This window comes from Lampetra fluviatilis, unplaced genomic scaffold, assembly GCF_964198595.1.
Source record: "Lampetra fluviatilis unplaced genomic scaffold, kcLamFluv1.1 SCAFFOLD_899, whole genome shotgun sequence".
In the NCBI taxonomy this organism is placed as follows: domain Eukaryota; kingdom Metazoa; phylum Chordata; class Hyperoartia; order Petromyzontiformes; family Petromyzontidae; genus Lampetra; species Lampetra fluviatilis.
In genome coordinates, this window is record NW_027620437.1 from 27,440 (window position 1) to 40,100 (window position 12,661).

At 39.5% G+C, this 12,661-nt stretch overlaps 1 long non-coding RNA gene across 1 annotated transcript; it reads left to right on the plus strand.

Annotated features, from left to right (window-relative positions):
- Positions 1-6: 6 nt before the first annotated feature.
- Positions 7-11,987, plus strand: LOC144953885 (uncharacterized). Its single transcript, XR_013640929.1, has 7 exons — positions 7-749; positions 1,281-1,308; positions 1,554-1,595; positions 3,158-3,236; positions 4,303-4,363; positions 4,667-4,717; positions 11,724-11,987. It is a non-coding gene; the product is annotated as an uncharacterized LOC144953885 (long non-coding RNA).
- Positions 11,988-12,661: the final 674 nt, after the last annotated feature.

Sequence of the window (12,661 nt, forward strand, 5' to 3'; positions counted from 1 at the left end):
ATGACTTCAGCCGCCTCCAGGCCCTACTTGGTCTCAACTCCTCCTCCTCCTCCCCCTTCCAGACGCCGTCGCTTAGAGACAGCGACAGACCCCTCGTCACCGTCGTGACAGAAACGCCGCTCTTGGCACCTCGGGCTCCCAATTCAGTCGCTGTCAAATAAGTACCGGCCCATCATCGCTATTGTCACTGTTTTAATGAATACGCAGTTCGTTTATCTGTCAACGTGGGTGAAGCTACTCCACTTGCAAGGGCCTCGCTGTCGCCTGATTCTCTGCGGGAATTGGTGCGCCTCTGGGGGCGTTGCTTTCATGCGAAACCCCGGGGCTCGCTGCGGCCTGGTTCGACATTTACACTGCGAAACAAGAGCGCGCAATCAGTTGGATTTAATAAGGTTATGATGGATTTAATAACGTTATTGTGGATTTAATAACGTTATGGATTTAGTAACGTTGTACAACGACCGGAGAGACAAAGACAATTGAGTCAATGTGGCCTGTGGGAAGTTTATGACTTACAGTACAGTAATTAAAAGTTAATCCAGGCTAGAGAAACACTCAAGAGACCTGGGGAAGTAGAAAGTCAAAAGTCTCCACGTCTCGATTCGAACTTCGGCTTCAACAACGAGAGAATCATCAGCACGGGACAGCCAGCAGTCCGGAGAAGTGTGAGACTGTGAAAGTGTGAGACTGAAAGCGCCAATTGAGGTTGACTGGCGGAGTCGTCCCGCTGCTTGTTGCATTCAGAGATGGTAAGGTTTGTATACTCCGATAACGTATTTGCTGTCAAATTCGCTTTTAAAAACCTAAAATCATCAATTGTAGCAATCTTTTGAGCACAAGGCACTGAAGTCGGGCCATTGCACAGACGTCACACCGTGTGTCTCCTCTTGAGGCAGTGTCCTTGATGAAATTGAATGCTGTGTGTGCTTATGCACCACGGCCAACACTATCACCAATAAATGCATGCGAATATAAGAATATAAGCATAGGTTTTACCATTTCTGGAAATAAAACAGGTGTTAGAATGTTCAAACACCAAACAGAAGCATTTTGCAATGAATCACCTTTCATAGTGATATCAGTTGTTACAAATTCCATTCAACACTTAACAGGTTTAAATTCTATAATTCTCAATTGCCAAAGTGTTGTAATTGTTCTTGAGGACTGGGTTAGTTAATTATTCAACTTTATTTACTGTTCATTCTAATTCGTTAATTAAGAAAACAAGTCTTATTCCAAAAAGCGATTAATAAAAGTTTGTCCATGTCCTTTAATTCCAGGATGGGAAGAGCAAAAAAGATTATATGCGTAAGTAAAACAGTTACTGCAGAGACTGTGTTTGCATTAGAGTAAATGTATCACTTCTAATGAGTGTTACTCCGAAATGTTTAAGTGTTAAACACGTCGTTTTCATTAATACAATAATATCTGAATAAATGACTAATTCTGTCTGAATACTTTTATAATCTTGAAGGTTGTATCGCTGTCTTTACATTCACAAGAACACAATATAAAATGTTGAAGATAATGCAAGTGCTTGTGATGCATCATAGGTGTCCTCGATGCAGATTTGACAGACCTTCTAGGAGATGAAGGTGTGTATATATAATTCATTAAAGTTAATCTTGATTTGAGCCTTTCGTGACTGAAGGAATCCATACTCTTTGGTTCTTTCGCTAAAGTCATGTAGGTAGAAAATAAAATAAATCACGACGTTTCGGGCACAACACAAGCATCCGTCATCAGGTGGGAAAGCGTTGGTCTGCTGCTGAGGCTGCTGTTTTAAAAGGTTTGAAATGGGTGTAGCCCAAGGGTTATAAAGAAGTGGCCGGGGCTAGTGATGTTAATGTGAGAAATTAGCATGTAACTGTAAGATAGGAGGAGAGCGGCCTCCTAAACGAGCGTAACAGAAGTGGCTATGTTAATGTGAGAGATTAGCATGATGTTAATGTGAGAAATTAGAGGGCACAGAAGTGGCTATGTTAATGTGAGGGATTAGCATGATGTTAATGTGAGAAATTAGCATGTAACTGTAGAAAAGAAGAAGAGGTTGGCTTCCTCGACGAGGGAGTGCAACCCAACGGGTGTAATCCAAAAGAGTGCAATCCAAAAGACATGTGAGCATGAGAGATCTAAGAGAGAGGCATAGAGAGAGAGACACAGAGAGTCGAAATAACCTTTGACATATGCAGGTTGGATGGAAGCATCATTAAAGTTAGTTGTTTTGCTTTATTAAGCACGACACTTGTGTGCACAATTCTGTATGCTGTTTGAAAAATATAATGTTTTTGCATTCTGGATTTTACTGGGGGTTGTTAAAAGGCAGCTCAGTATAAGAGATAGATCATAATATTGCATGTATTGTCAATTATGATTTGGAATACAGCATACCTTTATGTAATTTATTCATTCAGATGATAATGCAACACTTTATATTGCCAATAATAAGACATGTATCACTGGAATGATCATAGCTGATGATGATCTAAATAAATATAATTGTGTCAGAGTGCACCATTTAAAATAGGTTGTAGGTTCAAATGCTGGCAGTGAGTTGACGTCCCAGAATTCTTCTTGGGTCTATAAAATAAGTGCCAATTTTGGGAAAGTTATTCATTTGCCCAGGAAAGCATCCCTGAGTCTCAAGACTTTTTTCAGGAGGCTCCTGAAATTAGGCTGTTTGGCAATTTCAATTAATACGTGTTTCGTGCATGAGACAGCAAAAGCTGTTATATAGCGCAATTTATCTTTTTATGAAACTGCGTTGCCAGTGGTGAATCACCACAAATGAAAAAAACTCAACACAATGGTCAATAACACTGTTCTAGAAGCACAATATATTGTATATCATTTGAGTTAATGATCTTAATATCTGTCTACTTGGAAAAGGGGCCATAGCGTGAAGCATCACATACTATATCAATTGGATTCGATATCGGGCAGTACTTTTTACAAATGTGTTAAGTATTGGTGAGACTGTCACGAAATTGGTGTCCACCATAGAAAGTTAAACTCCAAAAGAGGGTTATAGCTGGCAATGAAGATGAGCACTACCTAACGTTCACTTGAGCTTGATGAGACTGGAATAATGACAATGTGGATGTAGACCATTTTAATATGGATATACAATGCTGTTTTTGTTACATGTTTTTGATAGATGAATCAATTAAAAAGCCCCCATCACGCATTACCCATGGGGGTGGCTCTGGAAGATTTAACATGGGTAAATCTAAAAGGTAAGACAACATAGGCGATTTTTTAATGTATATTGTCTAAAAACAAAGCTTCATCAAGCTGTCATCAAAATGCTGATAAAACCTTTTGCATTTCGTTGTTTTAATTGATTTTTATGATAGCTAATGAAAGCATACTTGATGGTAACCAGTAGGAATATCATGACAGTATTATAGTTTTTAAGCACTATCAAGAATAAACATGAATCCAGCTGCTTCTCGATGCACCCAAAAGATAGGAAAACCAGACAGTTACTTTGTATTACATTAAATTAACTTTTGTTTTGTTCCACAAGTTCAGCATATGCTTACACGTGTAGCATTTTCCACAGCATGACTTGCAGGGTCTCAGTGAATGAAACTCGTTCTTATGGATACACTGCATGCTAGATATTTGTGATTTGTAATTAAATGGATGGGCGTCTATTCCACCACCCACACGTGCCATTACAAAGGCTTCTATGTTACACATTAAAGTGATTGATAAATGTGGAATGTTGAGTATTCATAAGACTTAAATTTCGATTTAAAGCTTTCGTGACTGCAGGGATTCATCTTCTTGGTTCTTTCGGTAAAGTCACGTAGAAGGGAAATAAAATATTAAAATAAAACATAATAAAATAATTCTCACAACGTTTCGGCCACAACGCAAGCAGCCGTCAGGTGAAGAACAGGTCTGTCGGAAAGACATTTTTACTGAGCAACTGTGTATGTTTGAGCAGTTTATTAACGTCAGATATCTTCTCCTCTACAGTCCACCTTTCTGTGATTAATCGTTTCTATCCATATGCAGACTAAATCTTGTATATTAAAGCTTGCATATTAATGGTATGGTGCTTTACAACTATGCCAATGAAGTTTTCTGTGATTTGTGTCATACAGCAATCCAGTTTCGCTGTTATATTTTGTGCAAAAGATACATATTTTTTTTTATATTGACAGTAATAGTATTCACATGTAATTAAATTCACACTGATCAACGTTTCCAGTCACCACATGCTTTTTTCTGCATAACCACTTCCAAAATTCCTGTCCGTTTTTTCCAGTATAACTTGGCTTTGTATTGCAGCTCTGTGCTGGATGAAGATTTTTTTAGCAAGTTGGCTGCAGAAGCTGAAAATGATGAGCCAGTAAGAATGTATACGTGCAAGAAGTTCACCACAATAATTTACAGTTCCCTATTTACAAATAGTGATGGTGCTTGTTGTTCCAGTGGGTGGGGTTTGTGCATTTAGAGCTTTGAGTAGCTGTTTTAATACCATAAATTATTGAATAGAAATAGCAATACTATATTTCCTACTCATGATGTTATTGTTTCTCCTAAGACAAAATCATCGTGTGTTATGAGTATGCCAGAATTGTAATATATTACATGCATAAAATCTGACATGTTTCAGGCATGGTGTATATGACTGGTTGCGTTTGTGTGGCAGGGATCGGATGTCTCTGACGCTGATCCCCAGGCTGTACTTAACACGATGGAGGTGAGACTCATCATTGGCTTACACTCCTGCCTTTTGGGATGGCCACATTTTCTAAAACTCTTTGAGTTGATCTAATGGACAAAATGGCCACACATTCATTATTTTTAGCTGGTGATCTTGATGAGGCTGAAAACTTTTGTATGTGCAATGCACATCTCTGTGTATTGTTCAATCTATTTATTTTCTGGCCGACACACATTTTTCTGTTCATCATTTACTGATTAAAATGATTTGTTTACACTCACCAAGCATATCACAGTGCTAATCACTTGCTACTATGACACTAAAGTGCATATTTGATACATTGAGTCATCTGAAGCAGTAAGATAAACTATTCATAATAAAGTTTTTTGGTTAGATCGCGTTATTTATAAATGTGTCATAACCCTCCACCACCCGACACGGCCAAACAGTAAAAAATGTGTCACGTTTACAAAAGACAAATAGTTCACTACTTTAGAACTACTTTAGAACTACTATCCCTAACCCCAAAACAATTTCCTTTATTTCTTATAGGAAAATTATGTTTTAATTTACGCGATTTTGAGTAACGCGCCATTTTTCAAGAACACAATCCCCGTATAAAACGTGTTAGACGTATAGATAATTGGCATTTAACTGGCATTAATACTGGTAGGAACCTCTTGGTTACACCAGCCCACAGGGGATTATTGTGTCCGTCCGTCATGCAGGGAGGGGCTGGGTGGGGAGGGGCTGGGTGGGGAGGGTGAGGAGGGACTGGGTGGGGAGCGTGGGGGGTGGGGCTGGGTGGGGAGGGGCTGGTCACCCCGTGGTGCCCTTATAAAACTCAACGTTTAACCTACTCACGCCGGCTTGTGCTCGCCCTCACAGTTGGGCATATTTGCGGAATACACCACGCCGCCGTTGACCCTGGCCAATGACCGAGCAACCCAACATTCCTACCAGCTCCCTCCGCAGGAATGTGTTAGGAAATGGACAATACATTGCATTATTACTCATTAAATATAATGCAATAACCACAGGAATAGCATTTGGAGAAGTACATTATATGTTTTTTTTATTAAACTGCCTATTTTAAAGCATATGCGGGAAAGTGCAGGGTGGACTGTGTGCCATCCTGCAGTGGGCATCATTGGTTAAAGCACTGGGTGAACATGTCACTGCTCCCAACTTTCTTGTCACATTGTTAATGTGGAAATGGCCTAGATCATACTCATGTGATCATGACCATTCCATAATCTGTGAACCATTGCCACACTCCTTCAGTGAATCATGTCCGATACAACCTTTTAATCTTTTCCCTTTTTAGACCAAAAATGTACGTGGGCAATGTGACCACTAACACCAATTATCATTTGGCTCTTGCTCAACACTCGCAGTTCTTGTGAACACGTGTTGCTCCATTTCTGCAGAAATTTGGCCAGTGCCCCTCGGCACAAAATAATTCCTTCACCAGTAGTGCGCATACAGTAATGATAACTGACCAGCACAAAGCAGTGGCTAGTAGATGTTGGATAAGCTTTTTCATTTTATAATACAACAGTTTCTTAATACAAGACAATACCTATATGTCCAGTGCATGTTTTGGTAAAAGTTTTTTGTCCAATTTTAGATCATGGATAAAATTAGTAGAATATTAAATTTGGCCGCTTCTTTTCACGCTACTGTATGAGTTGAAAGTATATATTAGTTAACATATGAATTGGGCCCTGTATGTTTTGGATGCCACAATATGTTCTCGTGTGATATATGCATGGGTACTGCTTCATCGGCTGATGAAAATACCAAATGTAAAATGCACGTTTTTGTGGAACAAGAAAACAAGCAAAACACTGTTTTGGCAGGAGGACAGCCTCAAGTTCATAGCAACAGATTTTGACGAAAAGATGTCAGTAAACATGTTGACCACTTCTGTTAATGTTGAGTTTCACATACGCATGCACATTTAGAAAATATGGAAACTCTGACAGTAATTTAAAGGTTTAGTTAACCATATTCCATATCTGTAAACTCATGATGAAAATGTAGTTTGAGGCAAACCAAAAAAAACGTACACGGTAACTTCACACTCTTTAATCACAATATTCAATGTGTGTTGAGTATTAGCGACTGACATGAAGGCAATAGAAGCAAACACAGTGTCTGCAATTGATATAAGATGCACATACAATAGCAGACCCTTTAAAGAATTGTACGTGTTGTAAAATAACTGGAATATATTATTGTATTAAAGAGAGGTTTATTTTTTATGGAAGGTGCCACGATGCATCTTTCCATTGATACGTGTTCGTATGTAAACATGTGTTTTCGATAACATATGTCGTATACTACATATGGTTGAGTTTTGCTACAAGTCTTAATGACCAACAATAGTACAGAGTGTGATGTACTTGTCATTAGCGCAGGATTGAAACCCATTAATGACATTATATGAAGTTAAATATATAACCCAGCAATGTGTTATCCCTTTGTGTACAATGAGATGCTTTAATCCATGGTTTCAGTAAAATGTACTACCCTTCAGAGGAAGATTGGTTTAAAAGTTTCATTCCAACAGCTTGGTTAAAATTAGGTTAAATGCATGGAACGTAATTGAATTTGATTGACTAATTATACAGTGAAATGTAGATATGATGGCTGTCTGAGTGACTTGCTGAACTGATCCCATACACCATTTAGTAAAGTTCAATGCTCAGCGTGGTATTACACAAATAGGTTTGGTCTGCTCTGCTAGATTATTTAGCGTAGGTTATTCATAGGTTCAAAGCTGAACCTGTCTTGTTCCCCCCACTTCACAAACTGACACCGATCAGCACAGTGAAGTAAGGTCAAACAACCCCAAGATTGAAACAGTGTGAAGCCTTCATTTAGCAGTAGATTGACAAAGGGCAGAAATTCAATCATTTCATTCTTCAACAATTATATATTTAAAAAAAGTGATTCTAAAAGACATGACATGACTCATGATAGTATTTCGAGATTATTACAGGAAGTTATTCATTATTAAAAGTGGTTTCATGATTTGTAGTAAAAAGGTTGCACTTAATGTAGTGTGAAAACAATAGAAATTAGCCTCAAATATATTGACCAGGTGATTTTAAATATTAACTTCAGGTTCTACCTATGAGATAATATTGTGTTTGGGGATTCTGTCCATTGATTGTGCCATACGTTGTCTAGGTTTATTTAGTGCGCTTACCATAAGATGTTTGCGTTATTCACAGTAGGCTTTTGTCAACATAAAACAAGATTGCAATATAAAATCTACATTATTTGCTCATTAAAGACATTTGTTTTTTGCATATTTGTTACATTCACTTCCAACATTGATTTTAAAAAATGTTAGTACGATACTCTAAATCACCTCAATTATTATACAGGAGTTTTGTGTTAATAAGTCTTTCAAATGAATACACGTGTTTTCTATTTGGCATGTAAAGGCAGAAGCATGCACTGGTAAATTTGAACACATGTTGCAGTGTTATGGCTAAGGCGACATGTAGGCACAGTGTGTCACATGGGGACAGGGGTCGAGAATCTTAATTCCAAAAAAGCACCCAAACCGTGGCCCTTTCCTAAATGCACACTTAAAGGGACGCTCAGTCAAGCAGGGAGTACATTTGCAGGACGCATGTGGGAATGCATCGCATCGTGTCTCTCTCCATCAACCTTGTCCCATGCACAGATGCCGCAGTACGCCTGCAACATAAATACGCATATCGCGAGTGGGCTGAAGAGAAGCAGCACTGGCCAAAGCTGTAGCAGGCACACGGCCAGGAAGATGAGCAGCACGACTCTGAGCCATCGTCTTGGTTCCACCAACACAATCCGAAACATAGATGGCATGAAAAAGTAATCCTTCATCTTCTGCAGGACAGTCTTGCACTTGTATTCTGTCACACTGTGAAGGGCGACGTCCTGTTTGAGCACAGTCACAATGCATTGGCACCTTGCGGCATATCTTGCATCCTGTGTAATGGATCTGGACTCAATATCCCCAGCCGGATTTTCTTTGTAGACGATATAAAGCATCATTTCATAAAAAATCCCAAAATATGAACGATGATCGGCTTTGATATGGGTCTTGTGTTTGTTTGCGATTGATGCTTCTCCAGCTGTTGCTTTTGCAGTGTCTGGCAGCTGGCCAGCATTTCCCCCCGCCAGGGCCAGCACACTCGTGGGTTGATGGGGAGAGGCATCCATTGCAAGCAGGACCACCGTTAGGCAACTCGCGAGGTCGGCTCTGAAAATGATGCATATCAGAATCGGAATCTTTATTTAGACTGTAAGAGGAATCCAATGAGCTGTCAAGCTCTTTTTTACAGATGTCCAGTCAGGGCGGGTCAGAAAGTTACAACAGCAATACAATAAACTGATAGGAGTGTAAATTATAGGAAAGGTAAGCAAGTAACTAAATCTAAATAAAGTACATATGTATAAATTGCTAAATTAAATCAATTCCTTTCCACAATAAATGCAAGCTTGGGCAAGGCAGCAAAACAACAGTCCCAGACGACAGCCAGACCGACAGCCCCTCAATAAATGTACACATTAAAATGTTACAAAAATGTTACTATCGATACACGGGTTCGATCAAAGTCACAAACCACATTTGCAAATGTGATGATATCCAGAACTAATCTTCTGCTTCAGGATATTTTTAAAAGATGTACGATGATAGAGACAAGGTGTTTCCAAAACTTTGGTGCGCAACGGCAAAGTCTTTGTCATCTATTCCAATTCTTGTTCTTGGGGTAGTTAAAAGGCAATTCGATGTACATCTTGTGTTTGACAGTGGAAGTAATGCATTGTCAAAGTATAGCGCAGATTTGCCAAAAACAGATGGCGATTTTCTGAAATGGTATCTTATTCAAAATAAGTAAATACCACCGAGGTTTTATTTACAGTTTTGACCGAGTAAATATCTGTTTCCTGGCTGCCGACAAAAGGGATACGCCACAGGTTACCATTGTTTGAACACTCACGTGTTTCATTTCCCAAAACAAATTTAGGGTTTTAGTAAAAACAAAATGGGTATTTTATTTTAATGTTTTGCTCAAAACATAAATTGCGTAATCTTCGTTTACTAATCTCATGACCATGTTCCTATTGTTTTACTATATCGTGCTTGATGATCAAAACCAGTTTGTCTTACAAATAGTTGAACGATGCAGTCTTTTGCCAACATGTAAACCAAGCTTAAAGAACACATCCCCATGCAGTAACGTACGATAACCATTGCAATGAATACACGATATAGTAGTAGTAGTGCATTTGGCACTTTATTTACAGTCCGCATTGCCAGTTTATTTACAGCACCCATTGGATATTGCTTTTGATTTGATGCTAACAACGTAGTCCAATGGAAAACAAGTCTGCACTTAGTTGCTTTAGCCTATAGCCGTACCTTCTTTACCAGATGGTGTGAGCTCTCGCGGCCTGGAGTACGCGTCGCTCCAATGTTGCTGGGCGGCTCGTGGTGTGACAGCAGCAGCAGCAGTGGCCCCCAGTGCCCTGTGAGAGGCCTCCTCCTCCTCTGTGGCTGGCGGTGCTGCCACGAACTTGAGCTTCATGGTTGCAGCCTATCGCGATGCATATTCAGTGGGTGTGTCGTGTAGAGCCGACCAATTGGCGTTTGCTTGCCAAGCAGTAACTTGAGACGAAGGGACGGGTTACGAGAGGTCGTGTCCGAGCTGCGTTATGGAGCTCTTGGGAAGGGGCAGCAGCAGTGGGCGAGGGGGAGGCACATGGCGGTGTAGACACGCGGCAATTCGCCACTGCTCAAATAGCCCCCCACCCACCACCACCGATGTTTGAGGCCCCTTACAAGGCTAGAAAAAAGTGTTTGTGTTGAGGCCAGTGTAAAATATTACTTGCAGATATGTGGCTTTTAAAAAAATCCGACTGGAAGTGACGTTGGGTGCTATGTTTAGTTGATTCAGATCGCTTGTTTTGTAAGGTTGGAGGAGGTTAAGGTATAGTGGGTTTAATAAGAGAGGGGGATGTGGTTGGGAGAGCGTTGCAAAGGCGACGAGTGTGTTTGTTTTAGAACCCCGCATGGCCTCGCATATGAGGATTCGGTGTATAATGGGGCCCATGATTTTGGAGATAACTCCACGTTATGCCTGTCTGAGAATACTGACTTTAATACCGTCTTAGGTTTATCCCGAAAGAAACTTGTTGTCCAATAATGAGGAATATTTGAGCATTTTTTAGACATATATAAACACATTCTTAGAATCATGAGTTACTTAACGTTTTTCAATTACAGAGATGTTTCTCTTTTACCACCTGTGTTGCTGTGTGATGGTGATTTAACTTGTTTTGCATTTTGTTCCAGATTCGAACCCTAATTGATTATAATCAGTCACATGTAGCTCATTTACATTTACGATGTGTTTCACCGTGTTAATTGTATTACAAAATATAAAGGACTTTTACATTTTCTTCTGAGGAAGAGATGTTTTTGTCTCATTGTTCAAATAGTACCAAGTGCTGCAGGGCAGTGATTTTGGACGCTTTTAAACTTGTTCATACCTAACACATCACGGGTATTCCTATTAAAACAAGCTGTTGGCTCTTAATTACAGTCATAACTCGTAATGGCAAATGGGGCTATATAACAATTTATCCAAGCTCACGGTTACTTCAGAGTTAATGGACCTTTATTTTGCTGGGATTTCAAATATATGTTAATTTGAAGTTTGTTAATACAAAGCCATTGTTTAAATAAAAATATGCACAATTTTCACTGTAAATATGCAAAATAGTGTGCATTGTTTTCAAAGCTTGAACCAGAAAGTTATACTTTTGATGCTATTCTAGTCCTAAATGAGAATCCATGTGTTTTTTAGGAAGGTTGAGGTAATCGGCATGTTATTGAGTAAATCTAGATGAAAAATAATTTACAAATTCACTTCATATTTCACTAATTAAAATCAATACGAGTCTTAAATGCCATCATGCACGTATGCGGCACATTGCTATACATAAAACCTTTACCCACATCTCTATTCCACAACAGGACGTTGATGACATGGACGCAGATCTTTTTGGAAAAATGAAGAAAACTGGGCCGCCTGCCAGCCAGCATTTTAAAGCAGGACCAGGGCAACTTGCACAGACTCGAGGCCCCAAGATACCTGTTCCGGCAGTGACAGAAAGCACTGCTCAAGAGAAATCCCAATCCTCGCTAGCACGTTTGGCTCCTGCGAAAGGTAAATCTGTTTACATTTTGTACATTATTTTCTGTTTTTGTTGAAACAATGATCATCGAGCAGCAGCAACAATCGAACCCAAGCCAGTTTAATGCATGCATCTGAGCGGATATGCATCACACCTCAATAAACATTCCTAAACTTGAAATGGTCACGCCCAAATATCCAGAGTGGGTTAAAAATAATGCTGTAACCAATACGTCACTGCTTTGTTACTTGGCGGTGTCACTTCCTCAAATTCTGCTCACGCACGCAGGAATGCAGAGGTGATTCTGCATTCTCTGCAGGAGGAGCCAGCTAAAGAGCTTTATTGGTCTGTTTTCAGATATGTTTACCGAAATGTTAAATCAGATGATGGTCTGCTAGATTCTGCTAGATACTTTGATATGCTGCGAAAGTACTATAGAGTATTTAGGAAGCTAAGTCAAATTGAAGACGAAACATTTTTTTGTTAAAAGAAATAGCAGTGCTTAGATTCATTGGTGCCCTGATCCACATTGCCATGGTTGGGGCTAGCATTTCTATAGGACACCCACAATCAAGTTCATACAAATTGATACTCATTGACCCTCGAGGGATGGCAGGCAGAGTCAATCCCCGACCAGGTCTTGCACTTATAATCTTCCATTTGTCAGTCGCAAGCTCTGATCCTACCTGCACCTGGCTGGTTATGACATGAGCAAAATTGATAAAAAAGCAAAGAAACACATTGTTATTCTTCGATTAAATCAATCAAACTTTATTT